Here is a 16,570-nt window from a genome sequence, read left to right as displayed (position 1 = left end):
CGCTTGCAACTGAAACAGAACTTTATTGAATTTTTAATTTGGTTCTATGCAAGAGAAAACGATCACTTAAGATGGCAGATTCAGACCCATCAACTCATCTTTCTCTTTCATATTAACAAACATGAACATGAATATTGCTGTTTACACAGCCTAATCCCACACAATGCCATCATGACTCCCTGAAACAAGTTATTTTTATGTGTCTATGATGTATATAAATGTACTTTCACCTCTGCTGTGATGAAGAGATTGTTTGTTAATACACTTCTAGAGCTGATATAGTATTTTACAGCTATACATGACTTATTAAAAAGGAAATAAAAATGCACAGTTACACTCATTTACAAAGCAGCAGTTAATATTAATAATCACTGAAACAGAAATATTGTCTCATTTTATGTTTGTAATTAACTGAAAGTATTTTTGGTTGGAAATAGAAGAATGCTGTTACAGATTCACTCTGCAGTGAGATTTAAATATAATATCGCCATCTTTGCACTGTTTGCAGCATGGTTAGAAATGTGCTGCTACTCCCATTCCACACACACACAGGTGTGTTATCTCCCAATAACCAGGATGAAGACATCAAATAAAGCATACCACCAGTGTCCACAGTGCTTTGATAACTGGGAGAACAAAGTGTCACTCCTTCTAACTCCTGTAATTCTTATGTGAGGAAATTCCAGTGCATTATCTAATAGAAGTGTGCTGGAAGCCTGTGAACTATTCAGAACTAAAATGGTCCTCTGGTCTACTGCTCAAAATTTCTGGGTTTCTTCTAGACCCTTCCTCACACCTCCCAAACCCAGGATGGTTAGACACTGTAAGCACCTTCTATTCTGCCAAAAGTACTTCCAATACTTTGTAAGAACTCAAGCAAACTCTCTACTTCAGAGTGGAGTCAGTGACTCACTTCACTAGCATGTGAGCAGAGATGAGGAGAGAATAAAGAATAAAGTTTTCACACAATATTCAAACATTGTTATGTAAAGAAAACTACTCAAATGAGGAACGCTAGTCTGCTTACATCCCTATGGACTCTGTGTCAACAAAAATATCAGTAACCTTTTTTCTCTCTATTCCCAAAACAGCACAGAGAGTAAACCTGAGAAACTCAGTAGATTCCAGCAAAAAATTCAGTTCCACCAGAGACTAATGCCAAATATGATCTTTCAGATCTCATTTCTCTAAAAAAGGAATGCATTATGTTAGACAGGAGTAGGCAGAAACGTAAGACATTTAGTCAAAACAACCAAAAGGCTCCTGCACAAGAAAATTGATACTCTAGTTAGAGAAAGTTGAGAATTATGTAATGCACACAACTGTGTAAGTAGTCTGTTTTCTGCAGTGAAAGAAATGAAACAGACTACTTACTGACCTAAATACAAACTTTTGTCCAAGACTAACATAAATTGCTATTTTTCAGTTCTTGAGCAACTTCAGTGAGGGACACAAATACGTACCTTGAATATCTTTTAATGTATGGATTTCCTTCTCAGCCTGAGTTAGAAATATTCATCTCCTGCACCATGTGACCTATGAAATGTGTTCAAAAGCACCAAGGTTATCTATAAAATACTGTGTTCCTCCTTCCTGAAAAATGTTTGGTTATTCAGATGCTCTGTATGGCTTTTTATAGCTTTAGTCGTGAATGCTTCCAAAGTCCTCCTGCTAAATAATTGTACTGGGCCTGGTTAGGACAGAATTACTTTCTTCCCAGCAGCTCACATGGGCTTTTAGTTACCTGCCCAAAACAGTGGTGACAGCACACTAAGGTTTTACCTGCTGCTGAGCAGTGCTTGGCCAGCACCATGGCCTTCTCTCTTTCTCACTTCCACCACAGTGAAGACTGCAGGGGTGCAATACATTGGGAGAGGATGCAACCAGGCAGATGATCTGAACTAGCCAAGGAGATATTCCATGCCATGTAACACCACATTAAGTCATGGTAAGGAATAACAGGGGGGCTTAGAGATGTTAGCTGCCATTTCCTTGGAACTGACTGCTCATCAGACTTCCTGCAGGATGTGGACAGTGACTGCCTTCGCCCCACTTCCTTTCCTTTCTCTCATCTTACATCTATCCCTCACTTTATAAACTTTTAATTTATTTTTTTTTACCTCAACCCCCAAATTTTCTTACTTCTTCTCTTCCCTCATCTCATAGGAGCTTGGGGTGAGTGAGTGAGCAATTTGTGGTGCTTAGCTGCCCACTGGGCTTGACCCACAAAAGTAACAGAGTGAACAAAATTAGTGATTTAGTGATTAGTGATTTCCCACCTTTCTGTTGTGCTGCCTGGTGATGTATGAGTAGGTACTGGGAGTTTATACACACTTGTGACTAAGCCTGTATTTGTGTTACAAGCAGATATAGGCTATCTCTTTTCTCCATGGCCAGATGAAAATGTGCATGGTATGACATGACCAGCATCTCTGAGGGATGGGAAGAATGCAGGAGTGGGCTGGGTGCCAGATGAAGTATTTACCCAGGCTGCATCCAGCTCAGTTTCTAGTTTGCCTATAGGTCAATTAGCACAATCAGAATAATTCTGTGTAACACTATACATTGATTATGAGTTGTCACCATAAATGCTTTCAATGCACTTCCCCCAAACTAAACACAAAAATTCTACCAAAACATAGCCATGTACTGCACTTGATTCTCACCCAGGGGGAGAGGATGTGTGAAAAGACTGTGACAGATGTTAAGGACATTGTTTACTATGTTGCTGGAAGATGTTTCATTTATATGGTAATAAATACATTATAAGAAGCCATAGAGATTTATGGCATCATCTTAGACACATATTTATATCAAGTTGTTAAATATTTTTGAGACTGGGAATATACTAGATACTAATAATAGTATGTTTGGGTGTCATCCCACTAAATACTTGTTCCTTTTATACCATTCATAGAAAGGTACCATTTGTATTACTGAATACTCTTAATGTCCTCTCACTGAACACTAAAACACTGCATTACATCAAAAATAAAAAACACTTGCACTTCGCATTAAATATTCATACATAAATTTTATGTGTAAAATAGAAATCAAATGTACAAAGTCTAAGTCAAAAGTCATTGCAAGCAATTTTCCCTATTGATTTCAAGGGGATTTGAACCTGTGGCTTTTGACTCTTAAAATAATCACTGCATCACTGTCACATATGAAAAACACTGAATAGTGAAGAACTAGTTTAATCTATTTTTTAGAACAAACTTAGAATCTCCTAAAGGGGCTTAAAGATTACTGTACCTCTGAAGCAAAGCTCTATCTTGCATACCACTGAAATATTGTACAAAGATGGCTTAAAGAATGTGGTTATTAACAGTGGTATATTTATTGATCATAGCAAAATATTTATTTTCTGTCAGTGGTATGAAAAAAACTGCCACAATGAAGAGAAGGAGCCTTAAAGATAGGAATCCTGACTTCTTATGGCTCCTAAGCATATGTTAGTTTTATTTACATAACGTACACCCTGTGTTACTTTAGGGAAGCTGGGGATACAATTCCACACAATATTTATTTTCTCTAACCTTATTTTAAAAATAAATATGAGCCATTCAATCAAGTCTTACTTTCTTCTTTCTGAAAGAATTCCGGAACACTGATCTTGGACCATTCTGCACCTTAGCTAGTTTGTTTTTATTAATGGTTAAAACAACACATATTTTCTAGGTTTATTTTTAAAGAACATAAAAATATAAATCGAGAAGGGTTTAATACAGAACAAACAGGGAACAGTATTTTTACAGGAAACTTAATGGCTAAGCAGATGTCTAACCTACTTTGAGACCAACATGTTATGCAAATACAGTACACAGCTCTCCCTTGTATCCCAGGGCTATCTCTTGCAGGACTAGCTGTTGCTTTACTTTCCACATACTTTTTGAATACTACTCATTGAAAAATAAGATAAAAGAGCATTTAAAATTTAAATAGTCAGGTATTATAAAGTGCTGACAAACCATACTAGAAGTGCTGTACTTGAAAATGTCTCACCTGATTAATGCCATCCTGCTGTCTTTTTGTTATAGATGTCCCTCTGTTCTGCTTTTTCTGAATTAGCAATCTGAATTCTGGACAATTTCAGGCAATTGCACAAAGAACTCTCTGCCAGGACTGTGTGCAATTAAACTTCCAAAAGTTACAGCAAAGATTGACTACAGAACCTTTACTGTAATACATATCAAGTAAAAAAAGGCCAATAATCTAATCTCAGTTGCACTAAAACTATTAATATTCTCCTGAAGTTCAACAGATTATTTTGACCAAAGCATCTTAATTTTCTATTGTTAAGACTGATCTACAAAAATCATTACTAGTTTCAAATGTTAAAAAAAATTAAAATTACTTAATAGTAGTCAGAATTAGTCTGTTTTTATTACCTCAATTGCTAAGATAGAGTAATTTGATTTTCTTTTAATCAGCTAGACTGAATAATCTTGTTTTGAATATGACTTACTTTATGTCAAATGTTTCCATTTAGTTCATGAAAGATTATATCAAGAGATGGTTTCATTACTGTCTGGAAGTGCCACCTTAGCTTTACTTTTACTAAACTGTGCCCCAAACCATTCATGATAAAGCATATGTGCCAAGAACTTTTTAATTCTTTTAGGTTTTCTCTATACAGCTTTCAAATTTTCTGCATCCTTCTTGACATGCAATTGCCAGAATCAAGTTCAGAAAGAGTGGTGATCACAGCATTAACAACCACTGAATCAATGCAATTCAACAACTGCTTGATATTCCTCTTGCCCATTCATGTAAGACTACCTTCATTCTTTTGTCTCCCCTTGACACTGGCAGCTGATTATACCATGACCCTTCAAAACTCCTTTAGAAGTCTGTGCTTTGTGAGGGAAGAATGAGGCACTCTGTAAATAGAACCTACAAATAGTTTCTACATAGTGATTTCTCGTTTGCTATCTATCCTATTCTCCTATTTTATTATCTTAGATCTTAGCTCTGGAACGTGCACATGGAACTGTGTAAGATTTCTATTTGAACTCGTCTAATGTCATGGAGCTTAATTACATTTACATGTAATCGATTTCAGAATTATTCCCATGTGATATTTTCTGCTGTTTCTCTTATGAGCAACTGAACACTGCAGACTTATTAATGCAGTTTTAAGTGTGGAAGGAGTTGGTAGGACATGACTGCTTTGCCTTCCCCATTTACATTGTTTCTACATTTACATTTTACATTTACATTGCTTCGACCTCCTTTATAATGCTTTTTTGATTCATAATTAAGCTGTCTCTAAAATTTGAATCAAATGTCTATTGTATTGAAATCATGATTATATTACTGTATGAAAAGTGCCAGATTATGTCACCATTTCATTTTTACCAAAGCACTGGTCATAACTCAAGGGTCTGTGTCATCTTAAACTAATATTTTCATGAGTTTCTCCTCTCCCTGTTCTTTCTTCTGGCTGAACACAGAACTAACAAACTTCTGGTAGCAGCACTTTACACCAGCTGAAATTGGCACTTAGAAGCAGTGAGATCATGGCTTGAATTGCAGTGCAGTGGATACTGAACAGCCATTTTTATGAAAGAGCACCTAGGATACAGGCCTGGAAAACATATTCCAGTCTTCTGTCTTGCAGTTTCAAAGACAAAGGTTTTGAAACTTCACCAGAAAGTTCACCTACATAAGATTAAAAATAATCAAGCCATTTCTCTAGGATTAGGTGACTGATTCCAGTCAGTAAACTTTTGGCCTGATGAGTCTTTAAGTAGCACAGTTCTGGAGATTATTAAGAGCACAAAAAAAAAAAAAAAAAATTAAAATTTTAGTGCTACAGAAGTGAAAAAAGAGCAATTAAGATTTTCTAAATTTAAATAAAATTTATTGGGATTTAACCATCTGATTTTAAATGAAAGACCCTTTTCCTTGCTTTATGCAAATTCACAGATTTAAATTTAGAACTTCTGCAATAAGTATAAAGGATTCAAATTGTGGGCCCTTAAATTAGCAGGAATGCTAGCTAGTGCCTTCAGTGAAAATAGTCAGAAACAGACCAAGGTATTTTCTAAGTGAATAATGATACAACATTATTTAAATGTGTGCAATATTGCAACCTTTTCAGTGTTAAAAAAATGAATTGTCTTTGGATTTTATATTGTGGAGATTGAAGAATGCATCTCAAGTAGTATTTACAAATGGTTTTCCTTCTTATATCTTAAGGAAGAAAAAAAATCATACTAAAAAAATTTTTAACAGTGGCAAAAAAAACAGCGCTAGAAAGCTGACCTGGCTTTTTGGCTAATTTCCATATAGAAAAAAAAGTTTTCTTACATATAAGACACTTCATTTGGTTAAAGGATGAAAAATATCTTAGTGAATACCATGTACAACAGAGTAGGAGCTATGCTAGTCAGAACTCATTTAAACATAGTTTTTCTAGTAAAAAGTAATCTTTGCCTGGCCTCCACAGACTCAGTGGAACTACTTTACATGCTGCAATCTATGCTAAGGAAGGTTTGTCTTCCAGAGCAGACAGTGACCTGAATTCCAAGGAAAATATTTAGAATTTCATACCAGAACTTGAACTCTAGATTCTTCTCAACGATCCTTCTGTGATTTCTTTCAGCATACACAGGGTTCTTCGTATTCCAGAATTTATCTTCCACTTGGATTTTGATCAGTTCCTTGTGTTTGTGAAATAAGAAGGAACATGCAAAGAAAAAAAAAAAAAGAGACAATGAAAAAAACAGACCTCTGAATATGAAACCTTGCTAACTCAGAAGTGTTGCAGAGAAAAGCACAAGCATGAGACCTCAAAAACAAATGACTGTAAACATATGCTTACATAGACAGCAACTCCAGCCCCTCCAAAGGAAAATATTTAGCACCTACTTGCTCACAGGAATACAACTCTGAAGAAGACTCAGTCATTAAGTGCAGATAATTGCAATGCAGTTCACTCTTGCAGGGATATCCTAACCATGAGGCACCTCAAACTGGTATCCTGCAAAGATCTGATCTACTGCCTTTCCTCTGGAGAAGGAATACAGCCTAAACATCTCTTCCTGCATCTGTGCATGTTCAAAACAAATAAAAGCACAAGTCGTAAAAGAGGTTTTTTCAAAGGTTTTTTCCTGTGTTAGGACCACTCAAAAAAGTTCTGGAGTTCCTGGTCATATGACACTGATTAATTTTAGTACATAGTGAGAAAAGAGCAGCAAGTGCACAGTCAGCAGTTGGATTTCCATGCCCTGTTTAACTTAAATGGAATCTCTGCTTTCCTTGTATTTGGTATAGATCCAGAGACTAAGGCCTACAGAGCTGGTGACTTCCAAGGGAAAGATGCTCATGGTAATATGATAAAATGAGCAATAATGGAGCACTGCCTTTTTTAGTCATGATTTAAAACCTGTGCAGCTCACAAAATACTTAGAAAAAAAATGGTCAGAAAGAAATTCAGCAATTCAATTAGCCTGTGAGGTGCAATGTAGCACTTCATGTCACACCACTGTCCATTATCTGAACGAATGGTCACAATCACTAATGCCAGTGTTCTACCACACTTACAGCAACACCACACTGAGCTGTATGATCTACTCTAGCCTGCAAAGAGCTCCTGCAAAACAAACTTCAGAGGCTTCACTCAATACAGGATGCTCAGCAATGTTTATGCTTTTCTTACTGGTAGGAAAGTCCAGGATTCAACATTTAACTGTCAATTGCCACTTTCAAGGAATGTGAGGGTTTATTGCTGTGAACAATATAAATTTCACCTACTCCAATAAGCATGATTAATAGTATTTCATTCAGTGATGTATAACAGAAGGCTCTGAATTGCCCAGGTTCAAGCATTGTGGGTTTCCTTCTGTTGTCCTAAACTTACACTAGTTCTTCCCTAAACTCTGCCCTTCTTCATGCAAATTCCATATTCAGAACTCATCCATAGAATCACTATCACAGCTTCCTAAAGAACCTTTTCTTTGTTTTAATAAAGTATTTTTAATGAATCTTGTTTGTTTTAATGACAAGAAAAGTTTCAAGGTGGTACTACTAGCAGCAAGATGTGTCTGTGTTGGAAGCTGATAGAAACCATATTTCAGGGTAACACCTAATGGTGTTTCCATGGCACTGAGCCACAGCTAATACACTCTGTCATTATATTACACTAAACACTAGGAGATATCTTCATAGTTTCTTCATGCTCAGGCAGCAGGAGCTTACATCTACTTAAAAATTACACATATGTACCTCAATGCATAATTCCTTTATGAAAAAAAATAGCACTTTGTACTTCCAAGCAGCACACCCAAGCACATTATGGAAAAATATACCTGTATGACTAATGTCTCTCCCTGAACTCAATTTGTCCATTATATTCCTTTGCTTAAATGCTCAACCTTTAGACAAAACCATTCTCTTTTAAATCTCCATGAAGCCAAACTCAACAGAATTCCATACCTAAATGGGGCCTGCTGAGACCATTATAACTTCAGTAAAAATTACAGACTTCAAAAAAATTGCAGAGGAAAAAAACCTGTGCCTTTGTACATATGTGAACTGCAGCACTGGTTTTAATATTATATTCACTACCAAACAAATTATAATAAAAGTCTTTTTTAGTATTTTACTCCCAGGTGTTTGATATCACACATAGTTATACCCACTCATTCCTCAAGTATTTCAATGCTCCCCAAATAGTATTAATAAAAGACTCTTCTCCACAACCTGTTCAACAAGACAATACTGCAAGCCATAATTTACAGATATGGAAAAGGGAGACATAGAAATCTAGGTCCAAAGTGTTTCAAGTACTCTTTATTTCCACACACCTGATGTTCAAAGGTTCAGCTTTTCAGGACACTCAGGACTCAGTACAAACAGCTCTGTTTCACATTCTGATTTTGATTGTACTGGTGATGTCAAAACAAGGGCAAATTTGGCTACATGTGTCTCACAACTGTTAAAAATGAAAGGCCATCTGTGAACCCCTGACCTGTATCAACTAGCCAGCAAAAATAGTAATTTAGTATCCAAGACAGGCAGATACTAGTCCTCCAAGGCAGTATTCAACTTCCCTGAGCTGACTATCCTTTGTCTTCCTGCAGCATTCCTCTGTGCCCGTTCTACACTCACCTGCAGGTGAAAAGGGGATGCTGGGGAGAAAGCCTCTTAAGAACAGAAGTGAGGAGCACTACAAATGATAAATTATGGTCACACCAACAAACTAAAATAAGAAATGTCCTAACCTTTTGGCCCTTTAACTATATTAGAACAGTTTGATTTTTATACTTAACCATTCCCAAATTACAGGAATTCTACTGTTGAGTTACTATGGCTCCATGCAGTCTAAGCTGTCAGCAGTTTGACTTCTGCACCTGTCAAATAGACTTCACCTTTGTGAATAAACAGAATCAATACCAAGCCAGAAAGCACTGAAGTGAAGACAGGTTCTTTGCTTGTTCTCTCTGCTGTTCAAGGAGGAACAGTGAAAAGGAAAAGTTTTACTGAATGACTTGGCTGCAGATACTGTGTTTGGAAAATGTCACAGGTAAACTCTCACCAACCACACCTAGGAACATATATAAACTTGAATTATTTCTTTCAAAGGCTTATATATAATTAAATCAATTAGATCAAACACTTCTATTTTCACAAGAATGGGAAAAAATATATTTAGGCAATAATTAAATAAAATTTGAGGTCCTGTCTTAATGAAAAGGTTACCAAAAACATTTTTACACTGGGTAAAATGGCAACTTCTCCCTAAAATTGTTCTTGGAATTATTTAATAACTGAAAATTTTATAAGCAGTTCAAGGCAAGGTCTATGGTAACTAAACTAAAGTAAGTACAAGGAGTACTTGTAGTTATTCTGTCTACAAGCATATTCAATACTGACATAAAGTCAAGTGGATAAACTGAAGCTTAAGATACAGCAGTTTTCATCAGCTAATGTTTCAAACTATTTCTATTTTTATGGATTCCTCCTTTGATTCATGAGACTCAAGACACTTCCTTTGAAAACATACAGTAAAAATTACATGGTAAGTAGCTATTATCCCTTGTAAGAAATTTCAGTCAGCAGATTACCTGTCAGTGTTACTTCATATTACCCACCCACTCCACAAGATGGAAACTGTAAATCCAAAAGTCCAATGTTTGGCAGATGTTTGCAAATGTTCTTTATATAACAGATATGCTTGAGAAATCTAGGTGTAAGACAGCTAGACGGGAGGAGTGGGCAGGGTTCTCTTCTGCCAAGAAAGAAGTCAGATGCAGAACCACATAGTTGAGAACCACAGAACACCAAATCTGCTCCAGCAACTCTTGGCCATGTGACCCAAACATACTGCTAGGGCAGCAGCCTAGAAAGCATCCAAGAAAGGAAGACAAGAGATTACCTTCAGTAAGTATCAGAGAACTGTTTTCTTCAACACTGTATGCTGTTCTATTTATGCTATTCTGTCAATGTTAGACACATATTAGCAAGACTTCCAGCGCCAGAATGAATCCCCCACTTCTTAGTCCTGATCACCAACTCAAATATGGAAATGAGGGTTCTGGATCTTCTGGATATCAAAAGCAATACACTTAACTGGAGATACTGTCTCTAGTGTGTGGTGACACTCCAGCTAAAGCCTTCAGTGTTCAGGTGCAAATGACCTGTTTTCCTTCTGCCCAGGACAGAGCATTACCTCAGGATTTCTACCCACACTAATATCCCCGTTGTTTTATATATGATAACCACTATTTTCATCAAATTAGCTATTTAATTGCCATAACTGAAATAAACTTACAGCCACTCTTCCAAATTTGGCCTAAACCTGTGGTTAGATGAACAGCAGAGCTGATCTAATGGACCAGTTGTACCAAAAAGATGGGAAGCATCACTCTGGAGCTTGTCGAACCATCTCTAAGTCTATTTAATACTCTAGAGCAGCAGAAAACTTCTTCCTAGTTTCTTGGTGGTTTAGCTAAACCTAATTTATTTGGGGGTTTAATGACTGCCAGGGCTCAGAGAGTGTAAGCCACAGCAGAAGCACTTCCTTTGTTCTAAGCAGTGGCTGTAGATGTCTTCTGGAACTGCAGCCCTAGTTCCTTGTTTGCTGCTATTGCTCAAAACCTGAAGAAGAGCCTCAACAGAAGGGCTTCTGTGCCCAAGAGTTTGTGTAGTTTTCCCTATTGTACTAGTGGATGGACAAGGCGCTATTACACCTTGAGAAGCCAGATGTTAAAGCTTCTCTGTTACAAGTCTCAGTGGTTCCACCCAGCTTAACAATAAATAAACTGGAAGAGCTTCTCTGCAATTAATGGTAATTTTGAATTGGAGGTTAATCCCATGTAAATTCACATTTTAAATTTTTGGCAATGAATACGCAAGAATAAATCAATGGTAGATTTTAAACACTATCCTGTGTAAGACACCAACTGTCACTGAGTACATTATTTCAAGTAAATCTATTTGCATTCTCTGATCACTATCCACACAAAAAAAAACCCCACTTGCACTTTTGGTAAATATGCATTTGGGATGAAAGCATAAAAATTTACTTTATCTATGATATATCAAAAGAGTTAAGATGGAAAGCTGAAAAATATTGGTTTGATTAAGCAGCTCTTCAAAATCACTTTGTATGCAGGAAAATTCTACAGCCAGAATCAACCAAGAATACTTACTCAAACTATCATTTATATCATATAAAGGATCTTTTGTCTCTGCAGCTAGTACTGATGATTCTTCAAAAAAGTAAACAACAATTTTATAAACCATGAAAGAAAGAAACATCTTTAACTTCATTCAATACATATATTGGCTATTTAAGAGATGATCTTTCATCTCAAAGAAGAACTGTGTTTTCATTATGAAATTAATCAAGAGTCTGGTTTCTTACATATTCCATTCTTCTTCTTAAGGAAGAAAATAAATATAATTACATTTGCTTTAATCGGTGGTGACACTTCTCTAAGAATCACTCAAGACTTTTATCTGAAGATCAACTACTTTTTTGTGGCAGAGAGAATTTCTCTCTCCATCTGATCTGTAGTAACCAGAACTGAAATCTATTTCAATTTTGGATCCCCTTACGTTAAAGGTGCTTTGTTTATACACAAAGGCTTTAATAGAAGTAACACAATTCAAAAAGCCAGACTGAATTACAAGGGGTTCCCCAAGAGCTTGTGTTTCAAAAGCTAAGCTGCAACAACAGGTGAGCAAAACAAGCTTGTAGGGAGGAGTTTGAAAGATGGGAATAACAAACTGGATGTGAGTGATTTTACAGCAATTACAAACTAGGACTCTCCCTACTGGTATCAGATTTTATTTACAGATTCAGCTGACAGAAAATAATTCAGTAACACTGCCATCAATATCATGCATGTAAGTGGAATCACAGCCATGAATCAGGACAATATCACTATTCACCATTTAGGTCTCACTGCTGCTCCTTGCTACATCTCCACTGGTATGTTGTGTGTGGGAAGGGTTCTTCATGATAAGAATTACCGTGGGACACAAAGTGGTTTTCCTCCTTGTGGAAAAACCCATACTGAAGCTGAGCAAAGGGGCCACCAAAGGCATTCCCAGTTTGCAGTGTGGACACCTGTTCTTCAGCATTCATTACTTCATCTCCACGTGTGCCCTCTTCAAAACAATGAGCACCAACTCAACTGCCCGTGAAGCCTCAGTGTGGGAAGGCAGGTCTTGAACCATTACAGATCACAGCAACTTGAAGCTCTCTGTGATGTACCAGTCAATGACATGACAGTAGCTCAAGGAAGTGAAGAGCCTCCCAATAACTGCTATTCTCATCTTTAACCTCTTCTGAGAAAGTAAGTTTCCTTGTCTTTTCCTGGTCAGATCTTTTATGAAAATGGGAGTATTATGGCAAATTAGCAGGCTACTTTCTTAATTCCTTTCAAAACTCAAAACATACATAAACCAATGGCAAACAAAATTATTCCATTACAGGAAAGAAATGACCAATGCACAGTAGTAAATGAGTAGTCTGGTCAACTGTTAGGAAAGCTACTGACATATGCATGAATTTCACTATTAATAATTGGATAAATGGTTTCAGCTTTAAGTAACCAGTCAAAATTATTTGTTTCACATGTTAGAACTAATAGTGACAGCTACTGAGACCATAGTGCTCAAGTAACAGCACCTATCTTTCATTCCAGAAGTGGCCCACACTTGACAGTGAGCATTTCTGTTTTTTTATAACCAATAATCAAGGTAAGGACAGCAACACTGATATTTCCCATGGACACACATTGAGACAGACACTCTTGTCACAGCCCGATGGAACTGCCTGCCAGTGCTACACCTGCTCTGCTCATTAAGGGCTTCAGTCTCAAAGCCTGTCAAGCTGTTACATTTCACACCACTACATCTACAGAAAAAAAAAATAAATAAAAACACAATAATAATGAAAATAAGCTTCATTATAAGAAACATCTAATGCACTACCCACCATCACTCCAAACAGATAGCTACAACACTGATGGAGAACCAACTTTGTTTCTTAATCTTTCAAATATTGAGTCTAATAATAGAAAAACTTTTTCCCAGACAACTGCAACAAATGTTTTTTAACTGAGGATTTGGGGAACAAACAACCCCAAGCTAAGGTGTACTTGGTGCAAAGATTTCTATAGTTGAAGAAAGGATTCCCCTTTTCAACACCAGTATGTCTTTCTACAGGAAAAGATCAAAACTTTGCTTGGGACTATTCGACTTGTCTAAAAAGGGTCTTTACATCCAAAACTGCAAAAAGGAACTAATCTTTTGGGTTGCTTTTTTTTCCTCACTGAGATGTTCTAATTGAGATAGCTAGAAGAGCATGTGAAGATGCTGTTGATACCAGTCTTTCAAATCACAGAAAGATTATAACTTAATAACTTTTATAAATTTAGCATAAATTTATATATATATACATCAGTAGGTCATGCTAAGAACAATTCCTATGTATCTCCAACATGGCAAAAATCAAGACATAAAGTTCAGACACTTTACTTTTATCTGCACTGCCCTCCACTTTTCTCTAAGTTCTGTGCATCCCACAGTAGTTTGCTTATCAGTCCTAAAAATAGAGCTGCACAGGAACAACTTTAAACCAATACATTTCATCTCTTTTTATTTTGCATATTCTGCAGATTTAGAAGTGAAACCTAGAATTTTTCATTTCCACTCTGAATCCTAGCATGTTCACAGAGCAGGGAAAACCAGCTAGAGCAGGGAGGTAAATCCACTTCCAGTATTATTTCCTTTAGTGCTTTCAGCTGAGGTCTGGGCACATAATGCCACACACACCGTATGTTTTTATCTTCTTTTTAAGGAAATTTAATAGCTAAAGATGAATGCTATTTGTTGAATGAAATGCACAAATAAAACAGTATTTTTCCTGTTTGCTAACCTGACCACCCAGCACACCTAAGAGATTTTCTATTAGAGTGCTTTCACTGTCACGTGCAGACTTAACTTGGTTAACTTTGGAATTTCTGATAGGGAGATGTTAAAAGCCACACAATGAACCCTGAAGTAATACAATTTTCCCACACACTTAGCTGCTCCAACCCTCTAATTAATACTATGAAGTGCCAGTGCATAGTTCTAGACAAACAAAAATGATAACATGTCCTTTCTCCCCAACAGCGACAAACACCCAAAGCAATCCTTTCTTTTCCTGTGTGGAGAATGACGAGGTACAAAACACAGGCAGTGTGATAAGGGATACCTGATGCCACAGAAAACAGAATAGTTTACTAGCAAGACATACAAAGACCTTCACATACTTTATACTGCAAAACCAGGTGGTTGTATGTGTGAGGCACTACCTCCCCGCTAGAAACAGTGACTTTGCTTCTTCATGCTGGCAGGTATGCCAAGAAAAAAAGAAAAATTAATCTTGTAAAATTCATAGTTCTGCCTCTGTACAGGAAGAGAAGAATGTGGAGGATGAAAAATCCACTTTGGAAGTAAGCTGGAGTTGAAAGGACAACTATACATAAGATCCAGACTCTATCCCATTTAAAACACCAACAGGTAAGGGGCCCAGGAACAGAAGTCTATCTATGTACAACTCCAACATGTTTATTAAATTAACTGGCTTAGCTTTTAAAAATACATATTTATGTATTTTTTACTTCAACAGAGACTATTTTTGCTTAGCAAAACTAAGCAAAACAAAACCCAGATTAAAAGCATCTGGGATCTGTCTCTGGCTTCAGGGCATGGACATGATACTTTTTAGGTATTACTGCATAAGTTTTTTAAAAAAAATTAATACACTTTGAATAACACAGTTACTTAATTCTTATTGTTTACATCCCCCTTTTGACAATTTGGCTAAAATTATGAGTAACAAGTTGATAACTGAAAGAGGTTACCATTTAACCACTGAGCCAGAAAAACTGCAATTGAACGGTGCAAAACTTTCACAGTTCACAAACCAGCCGCAGGAAACCTGCTGAGTTTCTGAGCATTGTCTGTACTTCTGACATCCCATTGCGTGTCAGAAACTGACACCAACCTTCCACTGTCTACGGTACCAACTATGCTCCCTCACAGTTTGGTGTGCGTGTGTATGCGAGATGATTCACTTACTTTTATTTCAGGGAACTGATGATTCATTCAATCGTCTCCAGATCATATTAATGTACCAAATATGCACATAAAGGAAGCAAAAATTAAGTTCTTAAACTTTTTTTTTATGCTCGAGTGTTTATTTTTTTCTTTGAGAGAGAATAGAAGCAATCAAACATGGGAGACGAACCAGGACAGGGTACGTTTCTGCTCAAAGGCAAGGTTTGGGGAACACACCCAACCCACGTGTAAAAGGAGCAGCCGTATTCCAGCGGCGAACTGCGAAGGGAGGGGAGCTCCCGTCCCCTCCGAGCCGGGGCCGCTCCCTCCGCTCCGGTACCTGGAGCGGGCAAGGCGCGGCGGACCGGTGCGTTCCCCCCCTCCGCCACACCGAGGGCTTGTGCCTCTCCTCCTCCGGTGACATCTTACATAATAAGCCGAGCTAATCACGCCGGAAGCGAGCCAAACCGCCACGGAGCATCAGCGGGGATAACTACCCGCGGGAGGAGATGCTCGGACCGGCACCCGCTCCTCGCTCACTGCCCGCCCTGGCGCCTTGCTAGAAAAATCCTCGCCGGGGCGGCAGCGGCTCCCGCAGCAGCCGCCAGACGCGGAGCCCTCGCTCGTCCCCCGCCGCGCTGCGCGCCGTCTCCCCAGGAAGCCGCGAGCATCGCGAACGGCATCAGCCTCTCCCGAGCGCCTTCCGCGCTCCCAGCCCCGCCGGCTCCAGCCCCGCCGCCCTGCCCGGCCGCCGCCGGCTCCTTCCTCAGCGCCGAATTGGAGGAGAAAGTTACTCGGCGGCGGCCCGGCGTCCGCCGCCGCCGCAGTTCAAGAGCAATGTCACGTTCAACAACTTGTTATGACACATGATCCCCCCCGCACGCATCCGCACCTCGCCGCCGCCTGCCCGGCGGCCCCCTTACCTTCCCCTGCAGAGGCCACGGGCACCCGCGGGCGTGTGCGGGAGTGGGTGCGTGTGGCAGCGCGGGCGGCGCCGGCT

At 38.3% G+C, this 16,570-nt stretch overlaps 1 protein-coding gene across 2 annotated transcripts in view; it reads right to left on the bottom strand.

Annotated features, from left to right (window-relative positions):
- PCGF5 (polycomb group ring finger 5) overlaps positions 1-16,570 on the bottom strand; it is a 66,924-nt gene extending 50,354 nt beyond the window's left edge. For both annotated transcript variants that reach the window (XM_015633165.1, XM_033515517.1), the window contains exons 1-3: positions 16,494-16,570; positions 6,562-6,671; positions 1,464-1,536 (exon numbers count right to left, since the gene is read on the bottom strand). The gene's annotated coding sequence lies outside the window, so the exon portion shown is untranslated. The remainder of the gene's footprint in view (positions 1-1,463; positions 1,537-6,561; positions 6,672-16,493) is intronic.

This window comes from Parus major, chromosome 6 (genome assembly GCF_001522545.3).
Source record: "Parus major isolate Abel chromosome 6, Parus_major1.1, whole genome shotgun sequence".
Taxonomy (NCBI): domain Eukaryota; kingdom Metazoa; phylum Chordata; class Aves; order Passeriformes; family Paridae; genus Parus; species Parus major.
The sequence above is the reverse complement of the archived record's forward strand: the minus strand, read 5'-3'. Positions and strand labels throughout refer to the sequence as shown.